Consider the following 14,849-nt stretch of genomic DNA (forward strand, 5'->3'; position numbering starts at 1 on the left):
TTATGCAGGTGAATGAGGACCCAAAAGCGACTTGGCGAAAACAGAGTCTTTATTCCAGTAAAGGAAATAGGCAACACTCCTAGACAAATCGGAGCAGAAAACAAAACATAAAAAACTAACTCCACTCGTAGTGACGAGGACAGACTGGAGACTCTGACCATAAACTGTAGGTTGCCTCGGGAAGGCACCGACCGTAGCAGACTCAGACACCTGCTCACACGCAGCATCTGAGGGAAACAAGACACAGCACAGCGAACAATATACAAGGATCCGACAGGACAGAAACGGAAGACAAGGGGAGAAATAGGGACTCTAATCAGAGGGCAAGATACGGAACAGGTGTGAAAAGACTAAATGAGTGAGTAGGAGAATGAGGAACAGCTGGGAGCAGGAACGGAACGATAGAGAGAGGAGAGAGAGGGAGGGAGAGAGAGGGATAGAAAGGGAACGAACCTAATAAGACCAGCAGGGGGAAACGAACAGAGGGGAAAGCAAAATGACAAAGACAATATAAGACAAAACATGACAGTACCCCCCACTCACCGAGCGCCTCCTGGCGCTCTCGAGGAAGGAACACTGGCGGCAACGGAGGAAATCATAGATCACAAACGGTCCAGCACGTCCCGAGAAAGAACCCAACTCCTCTCCTCAGGACCGTAACGGAAAACGATAAAAAGGGAAACTAGGGTACTACTCTAAAAAAAAAATGAGACACGGGTAGAGAACTGAAAGCTTTAGAGCAAACAGGACCAAACAGGCCAGGAGAGTAACAACTAGGGACAGACTGAGACACAGCAAGGGCAGGAACAAGAACAGGAGAGATGCGGTGGCAGGGAACAGACTGAGACCCAGCAAGACCAGGAGCAGAAGCAGAAAAAAATTACCAGACTTATTCTGCGCGCAGTCCGAACACGCAGCCACGAAACGGCGCGTGTCACGCTCCTGAGTAGGCCACCAAAAAGCGCTGGCGAATAGAAGCAAGAGTACCTCGAACGCCGGGATGGCCAGCTAACTTGGCAGAGTGAGCCCACTGAAGAACAGCCAGACGAGTAGAAACAGGAACGAAAAGAGAGGTTACTAGGACAAGCGCGCGGCGATGCAGTGTGCGTGAGTGCTTGCTTAACCTGTCTCTCAATTCCCCAGACAGTCAACCCGACAACACGCCCAACAGGAAGGATCCCCTCGGGAACAGTAGAAGCTGAAGAACTAAAGAGGCGGGATAAAGCATGAGGCTTGAATGTTCTTAGTACCCGGGCAATAAGAAATACGAACTTCAGCTTAGCAGCGAAAACAACGCCATGAGGCATGGCGCATTCAGTCGTTTGGCAGAACGGATGTACTCAAAGTTCCTTTGGTCAGTCAAAGCGACAAAGGAACGGTCGCCTCAACCACTGTCGCCATTTGCCTGGGGCTAAGCGGATGGCGAGCAGTTCGCGGTTGCTCCCATCATAGTTACGTTCCGACGGTGACAGGCGATGAGAAAATCGCACAAGGGTGGACCTTCGTCAGTATCGGAGCGCTGGGACAGAATGGCTCCCACGCCCACCCAGCCAGCGTCAACCTCAACAATAAACTGTTTAGTGGCGTCAGGTGCAACAAGGATAGGAGCGGATGCAAAAGCGCTTCTTGAGGAGATCAGAACAACAATCATACGACCGGTGAGGAGGAAGGGAGTTGGTTCTGGACCGACTGAAGACCGTGCGCAGACCATGATATTCCTCCGGCACTCCTGTCAAATCACCCAGGTTCCCTCCTGTGAAGAGGAGCAGAACAAACAGGAGGAATAGCAGACATTAAACACTTCACATGACAAGAAACGTTCCAGGAAAGGATAGAATTACTAGACCAATCAAAAGAAGGATTATGACACACTAGCCAGGGATGACCCAAAACAACAGGTGTAAAGGTGAACGAAAAATCAAAAAAAAGAAATGGTCTCACTATGGTTACCAGATACAGTGAGGGTTAAAGGTAGTGTTTCACATAATATACTGGGGAGAGGACTACCATCCAAGGCGAACATGACCGTGGGCTCCCTAACTGTCTGAGAGGAATGTCATGTTCCCGAGCCCAGGCTTCGTCCATAAAACAGCCCTCCGCCCCAGAGTCTATTAATGCACTGCAGGAAGCTGCCGATCCGGTCAGCGTAGATGGACCGGTAAGGTAGTACAGGTACTTGACGGAGAGGACCGTCTAGTAGCGCTTATCAGTCGCCCTCCGCTTACTGATGAGCTCTGGCCTTTAACTGGACATGAAATGACAAAATGACCAGCGGAACCGCAATAGAGACAGAGGCGGTTGGTGATTCTCCGTTCCCTCTCCTTAGTCGAAATGCGAATACCCCCAGCTGCATGGGCTCAACACCTGAGTCAGTGGGGAAAGATGGTAGTGTCGGAGAGAGGGAGACACAGTTAACGCGAGCTCTCTTCTATGAGCTCGGTGACGAAGATCTACCCGTCGTTCAATGCGAATAGCGAGTTCAATCAAAGAATCCACGCTGGATGGAACCTCCCGAGAGAGAATCTCATCCTTAACCTTAGCGTGGAGTCCCTCCAGAAAACGAGCGAGCAACGCCTGCTCGTTCCAGTTACTGGAGGCAGCAAGAGTGCGAAACTCTATAGAGTAATCCGTTATGGATCGATTACCTTGACATAGGGAAGACAGGGACCAGGAGGCTTCTTTACAAAACTGAACGATCAAAACCCTTATCATCTCCTCTTTAAAGTTCAGATAATTGTTAGTACACTCAGCGCTTGCCTCCCAGATAGCTGTGCCCCACTGCGAACCCCGACCAGTAAGGAGTGATATGGCGTAAGCAATCCGACTCTCTCTCTTGAGTATGTGTTGGGTTGGAGAGAGAACACTATATCACACTGGAGTGAGAAAGGAGCGGCACTCAGTGGGCTGCAGAATAACATGGTGGGTTATTAACCTAGGTTCCGGAGGCTCGGAAGACCCGGAAGTAGCTGGTGGCATGGGGACGAAGACTCTGATACTGTCCTGAGAGGTCGGAGACCTGAAGCGGCCAGGGTCTCAGCGGCATGCCGAGGCAGCAGACAATTCCTGCTCGTGTCTGCCGAGCATACATCTTCCCTGGAACTCGAGAGTAAGAGTAGAGAGAATCCAAGTCGCTGGTCCATTCTTAGTCGGATCCTTCTGTTATGCAGGTGAATGGGGACCCAAAAGCGACTTGGCGAAAACAGAGTCTTTATTCCAGTAAAGAGAAATAGGCAATACTCCTAGACAAATCAGACAGAAAACAAAACATAAAAAACTAATTCCACTCGTAGTGACGAGGACAGACTGGGACTCGACCATAAACTGTGGTTGCCTCGGGGGAAGGCACCGACCGTAGCAGACTCAGACACCTGCTCACACGCAGCATCTAAGGAAACAAGACACAGCACGGCGAACAATGCAAGGATCCGACAGGACAGAAACGGAAGACAAGGGAAGAAAATAGGGACTCTAATCAGAGGGCAAGATACGGAACAGGTGTGAAAAAGAATAAATGATTGATTAGGGAATAGGAACAGCTGGGAGCAGAAACGGAACGAGAGAGAGAGGAGGAGAGGGAGGGGAGAGAGAGGGATAGAAAAAGGGAACGAACCTAATAAGACCAGCAGGGGGAAACGAACAGAAGGGAAAAGTATAATGACAAGACAATATAAGACAAAACATGACATTATGTTCTTTTCTGTCTCTATTGTCCAGCCGTATATTTCCAGTATCATACGAGGACATTGGGTCAGCGCGTTCAGAGGTGAATCCATCCTTGAATCCATTGTCTGTGCAAAGGCCTAAACCCGCAGTCGAAACCAGCTCTCTGCGTTATCCATTCTGGTCATATTTTTGGCTATTTTCGGCCGGGCAGACTTGTGCGTCACAAGGCCCCGGGAACAAGTCATGTAATTTGTGAGATCCAAATCAACATATGTGTTGGCATTCAAAGTCTCTCACAGCCACCTCCTCCTCCTCCCTCTTCCCTCCATCTCTCCATCCCTCCCTCCTTTCTTTTTTTTTTCAAAATAGCATCTCAGTAGGGGGAAGGGAATCAACTGACGCCATTTGTAATTCATACCAATGTCAACGGTACCTGGTACGCTTTTTCGTAGACATCTTCCCCCTCCTGATGATCTGTGCCCCAGTGACAGAGTGGGATGAGTGCCTAAAAGAGCCACGCAAATGGTTTTGATGGGGTTTGAAAAGTGATCTGTCTGCCTCGTCCTTGCTTACAGTGCCTGGGTCATGTTCATTAGTGCACTCCTTGAAGTAACATTTCACGACATTTCACAATGAAAGTGAATGTTTGCTTTTGGACAAGTACAGGTGGGCCTCCCATGTTTCAGACCTTTTTCTTTCGCTCTAGTGCCCAATGAACACAGCCCAGGACTTGGCCATGTCAGACACACACACAAGACATCCCACAAGTAAAGACTACTGTGTCATGGTTGACTTAGATCTAAATCTTTGGAAAATGTTTTTCTACCAACCACCGTTAAAGTTCTGGAACTTTCTTTCCACATAGAGGCAGAATAATGAATCCTGACCGTGGATCAAAATGAGTTCAAAAACAATTACCACCCAATCTTCTATGACTAATACAGCGGTTTGATAATTAACTAGTTAAACCAACTCAAGTGATTAAACATAGTGTTTAATTAAACATGTCTTCTTTTAAAAGTGCCGCTAGAAGTGGCACCGGACGGCAATGAGCTTTGATTTACATCAAATGAACGATGAGTTATTTTCATCCCACCGCAAACCCCAATCTGGCGGCCATTTTGACCTTCATCAAAGCAGCAGATGAAGGAACATGAAGCACAAAAACACAGAAGCGTAATAAGGGGCTCCTGCTATTCACCCACCAACATTACCTTTGAGAGCTTAGGATCAAACACCCCCCCCCCATCCACGCCACTGGAGATTAGAAGTAATTAGTAGTATTACTGCCATCATTAAGCAGTGGCTCCTTATCTAAGCTGGCTTATATGTATTCGCCTAGGCGTAAGTAGTGTGAGAGGAAAAGGGAGGAAGGAATAAGGTGATTTGTATAGACCTGGGGAATTTCACAATGGAAGCGTTTCTCCCCACTCCATCTGGGCCGAATGTGTCACTCCTTAGCCGCCACGAAAAAGAGGACAGGAGGAGATGTCGCTATAAACCACTCACACTCGTAACAGGAGAAACATGGACTTCAGGAATCAGTTAATATAAATCACGAGTGAGGATGGATCATCTGGAAACACTCCAGATTTTGGAAGAGAGCGTCTGCCGCTGATGACTCACCCAACAATCATCCTCTGGAGAGCCATAGAGTTTGTAACACACACTACCATCAAAGCATAAAATGACTATGTAATAAAACACAAGTACTTAAAGAAATTAATTTATGAAATTATGAAAATAACAACGACTCAGCCGCAAAGTGGTAGGCCCCTCAAGCTCACAGAATGAGTGCTGAGTGCTGAAGTGCATAGCGCCACACTCACTACTGAGTTCAAAATTGCCTCTGGAAGCAATGTCAGCACAAGGACAGTTCATCGGGAGCTTGATGAAATGGGTTTGCATGGCCGAGAAGCTGCACACAAGCCTAAGATCACCATGCGCAATACCAAGTGTCAGCTGGAGTGGTGTAAAGCTCGCCGCCATTGGATTCAGTGCAGTGGCAACGCGATCTCTGGAGTGATGAATCACGCTTTACCATCTGGCAGTCTGAAGGATGAATATTGGTTTTGGTGGGTGCCAGGAGATCGCTACCTGTCCCAATGCTTAGTGCCAACTGCAAAGCTTGGTGGAAGAGGAATAATGGTCTGGGACTTGACTGGCCTGCACACAGCCCTGCCCTCAACCCCATTGAACACCTTTGGCATGAATTGGGATGCAGACTGATCTTGAATCAGTAGCCAGGCCTAATCATGCCCAACCTCACTAATCCTCTTGTGACTGAGTGGAAGCAAATCCCCACAGCGATGTTCAACCAACCAGTGGAAAGCCTTCCCAGAAGAGTGGAGGCTGTTATAGCAGCAAATGGGGGACCAACTCCATATTACAGCCCGTGATTTTGGAATGAGATGTTCGGAGAGCAGGTGTCCACATACTTTTGGCCATGTAGTTTTTGTAGTCAGCAAGGACCACGTTAAAATCAAATAACATTTTATTGGTCACATACACATATTTAACAGATGTTCATTTAGGTGTAGCGAAATGTTTGTGTTTCTAGCTCCAACAGTGCAGTGGTATTGTCTAAAACAATTCACAACAATACACAAATCTAAAGTAAAATAATAAAATTAAGAAATACATAAATATTAGTTTGAACAACGTCGGCATTGACTAAAATACAGTAGAATAGAATACAGAATATACACTACTGTTCAAAAGTTTGGGGTCACTTAGAAATGTCCTTGTTTTACAAGAAAATCACATTCAAAAGTTTGGGGTCATTTAGAAATGTCTTGTTTTTGAAAGAAAATCACATCAAAGTTTGGGGTCATTTAGAAATGTCCTTGTTTTGAAAAGAAAATCATTTTTGTCCATTAAAATAACATCAAATTGATTAAAAATATATTGTAGACATTGTTAATGTTGTAAATGACTATTCTTTGGAAATGACTGAATTTGAATGGATTATCTACATAGGCTTACAGAGGCCCATTATCAGCAACCATCACTCCTGTGTTCCAATGGCACGTTGTGTTAGCTAATCCAAGTTTATCATTTTAAAAGTGTTATGCAGGTGAATGAGGACCCAAAAGCGACTTGGCGAAAACAGAGTTTTTAATCCAGTAAGATACTTAACAAAACAAAAGGCATAATACTACTCGTAAAGACGAGAACAGACTGGAGACTTGATCAAGAACTGCAGGTTGCCTCGGGAAGGCACTTGAACCTAGCAGACTCAGACACCTGCTCACCACGCAGCATCTGAGGGAAACACGACACGACAGGGCAAAACATAGACACAGCACGGTGAATATAGACAAGGATCCGACAGCGCAGGTACGGAAAACAAGGAGAGAAATAGGGACTCTAATCAGGGAAAAGGATCGGGAACAGGTGTGGGAAGACTAAATGATTGATTAGGGGAATAGGAACAGCTGGGAGCAGGAACGGAACGATAGAGAGAAGAGAGAGCGAGAGAGTGAGAGAGGGAGGGGGAGAGAGAGGGATAGAAAGAGGGAAAGAACCTAATAAGACCAGCAGAGGGAAACGAATAGAAGGGGAAGCACAGGGACAAGACATGATAATTAATGACAAAACATGACAGTACCCCCCACTCACCGAGCGCCTCCTGGCGCACTCGAGGAGGAACCCTGGCGGCAACGGAGGAAATCATCAATAAGCGAACGGTCCAGCACGTCCCGAGACGGAACCCAACTCCTCTCCTCAGGACCGTAACCCTCCCAATCCACTAAGTATTGGTGACCCCGTCCCCGAGAACGCATGTCCATGATCTTACGTACCTTGTAAATAGGTGCGCTCTCGACAAGGACGGGAGGGGGAGGGAAGACGAACGGGGGTGCGAAGAAAGGGCTTGACACAGGAGACATGGAAGACAGGATGGACGCGACGAAGATGTCGCGGAAGAAGCAGTCGCACAGCGACAGGATTGACGACCTGGGAGACACGGAACGGACCAATGAACCGCGGAGTCAACTTACGAGAAGCTGTCGTAAGAGGAAGGTTGCGAGTGGAAAGCCACACTCTCTGGCCGCAACAATACCTTGGACTCTTAATCCTGCGTTTATTGGCGGCTCTCACAGTCTGTGCCCTGTAGCGGCAAAGTGCAGACCTCACCCTCCTCCAGGTGCGCTCACAACGTTGGACAAACGCTTGAGCGGAGGGAACGCTGGACTCGGCAAGCTGGGATGAGAACAGAGGAGGCTGGTAACCCAGACTACTCTGAAACGGAGATAACCCGGTAGCAGACGAAGGAAGCGAGTTGTGAGCGTATTCTGCCCAGGGGAGCTGTTCTGCCCAAGACGCAGGGTTTCTGAAAGAAAGGCTGCGTAGTATGCGACCAATCGTCTGATTGGCCCTCTCTGCTTGACCGTTAGACTGGGGATGAAACCCGGAAGAGAGACTGACGGACGCACCAATCAAACGACAGAACTCCCTCCAAAACTGTGACGTGAATTGCGGACCTCTGTCTGAAACGGCGTCTAACGGGAGGCCATGAATTATGAACACATTCTCGATGATGATTTGTGCCGTCTCCTTAGCGGAAGGAAGTTTAGCGAGGGGAATGAAATGTGCCGCCTTAGAGAACCTATCGACAACCGTAAGAATCACAGTCTTCCCCGCAGACAAAGGCAGACCGGTAATGAAGTCTAGGGCGATGTGAGACCATGGTCGAGAAGGAATGGGGAGCGGTCTGAGACGACCGGCAGGAGGAGAGTTACCCGACTTAGTCTGCGCGCAGTCCGAAGAAGCAGCAACAAAACGGTGCGTGTCACGCTCCTGAGTCGGCCACCAAAAGCGCTGGCGAATAGACGCAAGAGTGCCTCGAACACCGGGATGACCAGCTAACTTGGCAGAGTGAGCCCACTGAAGAACTGTCATGTTTTGTCATATATTGTCTTGTCATTATGCTTTCCCTTCTGTTCGTTTCCCCCTGCTGGTCTTATTTGGTTCGTTCCCTCTTTCTATCCCTCTCTCTCCCCCTCCCTCTCTCACTCTCTCGCTCTCTCTTCTCTCTATCGTTCCGTTCCTGCTCCCAGCTGTTCCTATTCCCCTAATCAATCATTTAGTCTTCCCACACCTGTTCCCGATCCTTTCCCCTGATTAGAGTCCCTATTTCTTCCTTTGTTTTCCGTTCCTGTCCTGTCGGATCCTTGTATGTATTGGTCACTGTGCTGTGTTTGTGTATCGCCCAGTCGTGTCGTGTTTCCCTCAGATGCTGCGTGGTGAGCAGGTGTCTGAGTCTGCTAGGTTCAAGTGCCTTCCCGAGGCTACCTGCTGTTCAAGATCGAGTCTCCAGTCGGTTCTCGTCATTACGAGTGGAAGTTGTGTTTTTTGATTGTATTTTACTTTACTGGATTAAAGACTCTGTTTTCGCCAAGTCGCTTTTGGGTCCTCATTCACCTGCATAACAGAAGGATCCGACCAAGAATGGACCCAGCGACTATGGATTCTCTCTACTCTACTCTCGAGTTCCAGGGAGCGATGCTCGGCAGACACGAGCAGGAATTGTCTGCTGCTCGGCATGCCGTTGAGACCCTGGCCGCTCAGGTCTCCGACCTCTCAAGACAGTATCAGAGTCTTCGTCTCGTGTCACCAGCTACTTCCGGTTCTTCCGAGCCTCCGGAACCTAGGGTTAATAACCCACCTTGTTATTCTGGGCAGCCCACTGAGTGCCGCTCCTTTCTCACCCAGTGTGATATCGTGTTCTCTCTCCAACCCAACACATACTCAAGAGAGAGAGCTCGGATTGCCTACGTCATATCACTCCTTACTGGTCGGGCTCGGCAGTGGGGCACAGCTATCTGGGAGGCAAGCGCTGAGTGTACTAACAATTATCTGAACTTTAAAGAGGAGATGATAAGGGTTTTTGATCGCTCAGTTTTTGGGAAAGAAGCTTCCTGGTCCCTGTCTTCCCTATGTCAAGGTAATCGATCCATAACGGATTACTCAATAGAGTTTCGCACTCTTGCTGCCTCCAGTAACTGGAACGAGCAGGCGTTGCTCGCTCGTTTTCTGGAGGGACTCCACGCTAAGGTTAAGGATGAGATTCTCTCTCGGGAGGTTCCATCCAGCGTGGATTCTTTGATTGAACTCGCTATTCGCATTGAACGACGGGTAGATCTTCGTCACCGAGCTCATAGAAGAGAGCTCGCGTTAACTGTGTCTCCCCTCTCTCCGACACTACCGTCTTTCCCCACTGACTCAGGTGTTGAGCCCATGCAGCTGGGGGGTATTCGCATCTCGACTAAGGAGAGGGAACGGAGAATCACCAACCGCCTCTGTCTCTATTGCGGTTCCGCTGGTCATTTTGTCATGTCATGTCCAGTTAAAGGCCAGAGCTCATCAGTAAGCGGAGGGCGACTGATAAGCGCTACTAGACGGTCCTCTCCGTCAAGTACATGTACTACCTTACCGGTCCATCTACGCTGGACCGGATCGGCAACATCCTGCAGTGCATTAATAGACTCTGGGGCAGAGGGCTGTTTTATGGACGAAGCCTGGGCGCGGGAACATGACATTCCTCTCAGACAGTTAGGGGAGCCCACGGTCATGTTTGCCTTGGATGGTAGTCCTCTCCCCAGTATATTATATGAAACACTACCTTTAACCCTCACTGTATCTGGTAACCATAGTGAGACCATTTCTTTTTGATTTTTTGTTCACCTTTTACACCTGTTGTTTTGGGTCATCCCTGGCTAGTGTGTCATAATCCTTCTTTTGATTGGTCTAGTGGTTCTGTCCTTTCCTGGAGCGTTTCTTGTCATGTGAAGTGTTTAATGTCTGCTATTTCTCCTGTTTGTTCTGTCCCCTCTTCTCAGGAGGAACCTGGTGATTTGACAGGAGTGCGGAGAATATCATGGTCTGCGCACGGTCTTCAGTCGGTCCAGAACCAACTCCCTTCCTCCTCACCGGTCGTATGATTGTTGTTCTGATCTCTTTAAGAAGCGTTTTGCATCATCCTATCCTTGTTGTACCTAGCGTCACTAAACAGTTTATTGTTGAGGTTGACGCGTCGAGGTGGGCGTGGGAGCCATTCTGTCCCAGCGCTCCGATACTGACGATGGGGTCCACCCTTGTGCGTATTTTTCTGCTTCTGCTCCTGGTCTTGCTGGGTCTCAGTCTGTTCCCTGCCATCGCATCTCTCCTGTTCTTGTTCCTGCCCTTGCTGTGTCTCAGTCTGTCCCTAGTTGTTTACTCTCTGGCCTGTTTGGTCCTGTTTGCTCTAAAGTTTTCAGTTCTCTACCCGTGTCTCATTTTTTTTAGAGAGTAGTACCCTAGTTTCCCTTTTTTTTTCGTTTTTCGTTCTGGTCTGAGGAGAGGAGTTGGGTTCTTTCTCGGACGTGCTGGACCACGTTTGATCTATGATTTCCTCGGTGCATGAGTGTTCCACTCCTCGAGGAGCGCCAGGAGCTGGGTGAGTGGGGGTACTGTCATGTTTTGTCATATATTGTCTTGTCATTATGCTTTTTTCCCTTCTGTTCGTTTCCCCCTGCTGGTGCTTATTTGGTTCCGTTCCACTCTTTCCTATCCCTCTCTCTCCCCCTCCCTCTCTCACTCTCTAGCTCTCTCTTCTCTCTGCTCGTTCCGTTCCTGCTCCAACATTCTTCCCCTAATCAATCAGCCCCAGTGTACCCACATTTGATCTTTCCCTGTTAAGTCCCTATTTCTGCTTGTTTTCCGTTCCTGTCCTGTCGGATCCTTGTATGTATTGGTCACCGTGCTGTGTTTGTGTATCGCCCAGTCGTGTCGTGTTTCAGATGCTGCGTGGTGAGCAGGTGTCTGAGTCTGCTAGGTTCAGATGCCTTCCCGAGGCTACCTGCTGTTCAAGATCGAGTCTCCAGTCGGTTCCCTCGTCATTACAGTGGAAGTTGTGTTTTTTGATTGTATTTTACTTTACTGGATTAAAGACTCTGTTTTCGCCAAGTCGCTTTTGGGTCCTCATTCACCTACATAACGCAGTGTGCGTGAGTGCTTGCTTAACCTGTCTTTCAATTCCCCAGACTGTTAACCCGACAACACGCCCATAAGGAAGAATCCCCTCGGGATCAGTAGAAGCCACAGAAGAACTAAACAGACGGGATAAGGCATCAGGCTTGGTGTTCTTGCTACCCGGACGGTAAGAAATCACAAACTCGAAAACGAGCAAAAAACAACGCCCAACGAGCTTGACGGGCATTAAGTCGTTTGGCAGAACGGATGTACTCAAGGTTCTTATGGTCTGTCCAAGCGACAAAAGGAACGATCGCCCCTCCAACCACTGTCGCCATTCGCCTAGGGCTAAGCGGATGGCGAGCAGTTCACGATTACCCACATCATAGTTGCGCTCAGATGGCGACAGGCGATGAGAAAAATAAGCGCAAGGATGAACCTTATCGTCAGACTGGAAGCGCTGGGATAGAATGGCTCCCACGCCTACCTCTGAAGCGTCAACCTCGACAATGAATTGTCTAGTGACGTCAGGAGTAACGAGGATAGGAGCGGACGTAAAACGTTCTTTTAGAAGATCAAAAGCTCCCTGGGCGGAACCGGACCACTTAAAACACGTCTTGACAGAAGTAAGAGCTGTGAGAGGGCAGCAACTTGACCGAAATTACGAATGAAACGCCGATAGAAATTAAGCGAAACCTAAAAAGCGCTGCAACTCGACACGTGACCTTGGAACGGGCCAATCACTGACAGCTTGGACCTTAGCGGAATCCATCTGAATGCCTTCAGCGGAAATAACGGAACCGAGAAAAGTAACGGAGGAGACATGAAAGAGCACTTCTCAGCCTTTACGTAGAGACAATTCTCTAAAGGCGCTGTAGAACACGTCGAACGTGCTGAACATGAATCTCGAGTGACGGAGAAAAAATCAGGATATCGTCAAGATAGACAAAAACAAAGATGTTCAGCATGTCTCTCAGAACATCATTAACTAATGCCTGAAAAACAGCTGGCGCATTGGCGAGACCAAACGGCAGAACCCGGTACTCAAAATGCCCTAACGGAGTGTTAAACGCCGTTTTCCACTCGTCCCCCTCTCTGATGCGCACGAGATGGTAAGCGTTACGAAGGTCCAACTTAGTAAAGCACCTGGCTCCCTGCAGAATCTCGAAGGCTGATGACATAAGGGAAGCGGATAACGATTCTTAACCGTTATGTCATTCAGCCCTCGATAATCACGCAGGGGCGCAGAGTACCGTCCTTCTTCTTAACAAAAAAGAACCCCGCCCCGGCCGGAGAGGAAGAAGGCACTATGGTACCGGCGTCAAGAGACACAGATAAATAATCCTCGAGAGCCTTACGTTCGGGAGCCGACAGAGAGTATAGTCTACCCCGAGGAGGAGTGGTCCCCGGAAGGAGATCAATACTACAATCATACGACCGGTGAGGAGGAAGGGAGTTGGCTCGGGACCGACTGAAGACCGTGCGCAGATCATGATATTCCTCCGGCACTCCTGTCAAATCGCCAGGTTCCTCCTGAGAAGTGGGGACAGAAGAAATGGGAGGGATGGCAGACATTAAACACTTCACATGACAAGATACGTTCCAGGATAGGATAGAATTACAAGACCAATTAATAGAAGGATTATGACATACTAGCCAGGGATGACCCAAAACAACAGGTGTAAAAGGTGAACGAAAAATCAAAAAATAAATAGTCTCACTGTGGTTACCAGATACTGTGAGAGTTAAAGGTAGTGTCTCAAATCTGATACTGGGAAGATGACTACCATCTAAGGCAAACATGGGCGTAGGCTTGTCTAACTGTCTGAAAGGAATGTTATGTTTCCGAACCCATGCTTCGTCCATGAAACAACCCTCAGCCCCAGAGTCAATCAAGGCACTGCATGTAGCACCCGAACCGGTCCAGCGTAGATGGACCGACATAGTAGTACAGGATCTAGATGAAGAGACCTGAGTAGTAGCGCTCACCAGTAGCCCTCCGCTTACTGATGAGCTCTGGCCTTTTACTGGACATGAATTGACAAAATGTCCATCAAATCCGCAATAGAGGCACAGGCGGTTGGTGATCCTCCGTTCCCTCTCCTTGGTCGAGATGCGAATACCTCCCAGCTGCATGGGCTCAGTCTCTGAGCCAGAGGAGGAGATGGTTGCGATGCGGAGCAGGAAACACCGTTGACGCGAGCTCTCTTCCACGAGCTTGGTGACGAAGATCTACCCGTCGTTCTATGCGGATGGCGAGAGCAATCAAAGAGTCCACACTGGAAGGAACCTCCCGAGAGAGAATCTCATCTTTGACCACTGTGTGGAGTCCCTCCAGAAAACGAGCGAGCAGCGCGCGGCTCGTTCCAGTCACTAGAGGCAGCAAGAGTACGAAACTCTATAGAGTAATCCGTTATGGATCGATCACCTTGGCATAGGGAAGCCAGGGCCCTAGAAGCCTCCCCACCAAAAACTGAACGGTCAAAAACCCAATCATCTCCTCTTTAAAGTTCTGGTAATTGTTAGAACAATCAGCCCTTGCCTCCCAGATAGCTGTGCCCCACTCTCGAGCCCGGCCAGTAAGGAGTGAAATGACGTAAGCAACCCGAGCTCTCTCGCTAGAGTATGTGTTGGGTTGGAGAGAGAACACAATATCACACTGGGTGAGAAAGGAGCGGCACTCCGTGGGCTGCCCGGAGTAGCAAGGTGGGTTATTAACCCTAGGTTCCGGAGGCTCGGCAGGCCAGGAAGTAACAGGTGGCACGAGACGAAGACTCTGGAACTGTCCAGAGAGGTCGGAAACCTGAGCGGCCAGGTTCTCCACGGCATGGCGAGCAGCAGACAATTCCTGCTCGTGTCTGCCGAGCATGGCTCCTTGGATCTTGACGGCAGTGTTACGAGCCTCTGTAGTCGCTGGGTCCATTCCTTGGTCGGATCCTTCTGTTATGCAGGTGAATGAGGACCCAAAAGCGACTTGGCGAAAACAGAGTTTTAATCCAGTAAGATACTTAACAAAACAAAAGGCATAATACTACTCGTAAAGACGAGAACAGACTGGAGACTTGATCAAGAACTGCAGGTTGCCTCGGGAAGGCACTTGAACCTAGCAGACTCAGACACCTGCTCACCACGCAGCATCTGAGGGAAACACGACACGACAGGGCAAAACATAGACACAGCACGGTGAATATAGACAAGGATCCGACAGGGCAGGTACGGAAAACAAGGAGAGA

This window comes from Oncorhynchus gorbuscha, linkage group LG24 (assembly GCF_021184085.1).
Source record: "Oncorhynchus gorbuscha isolate QuinsamMale2020 ecotype Even-year linkage group LG24, OgorEven_v1.0, whole genome shotgun sequence".
In the NCBI taxonomy this organism is placed as follows: domain Eukaryota; kingdom Metazoa; phylum Chordata; class Actinopteri; order Salmoniformes; family Salmonidae; genus Oncorhynchus; species Oncorhynchus gorbuscha.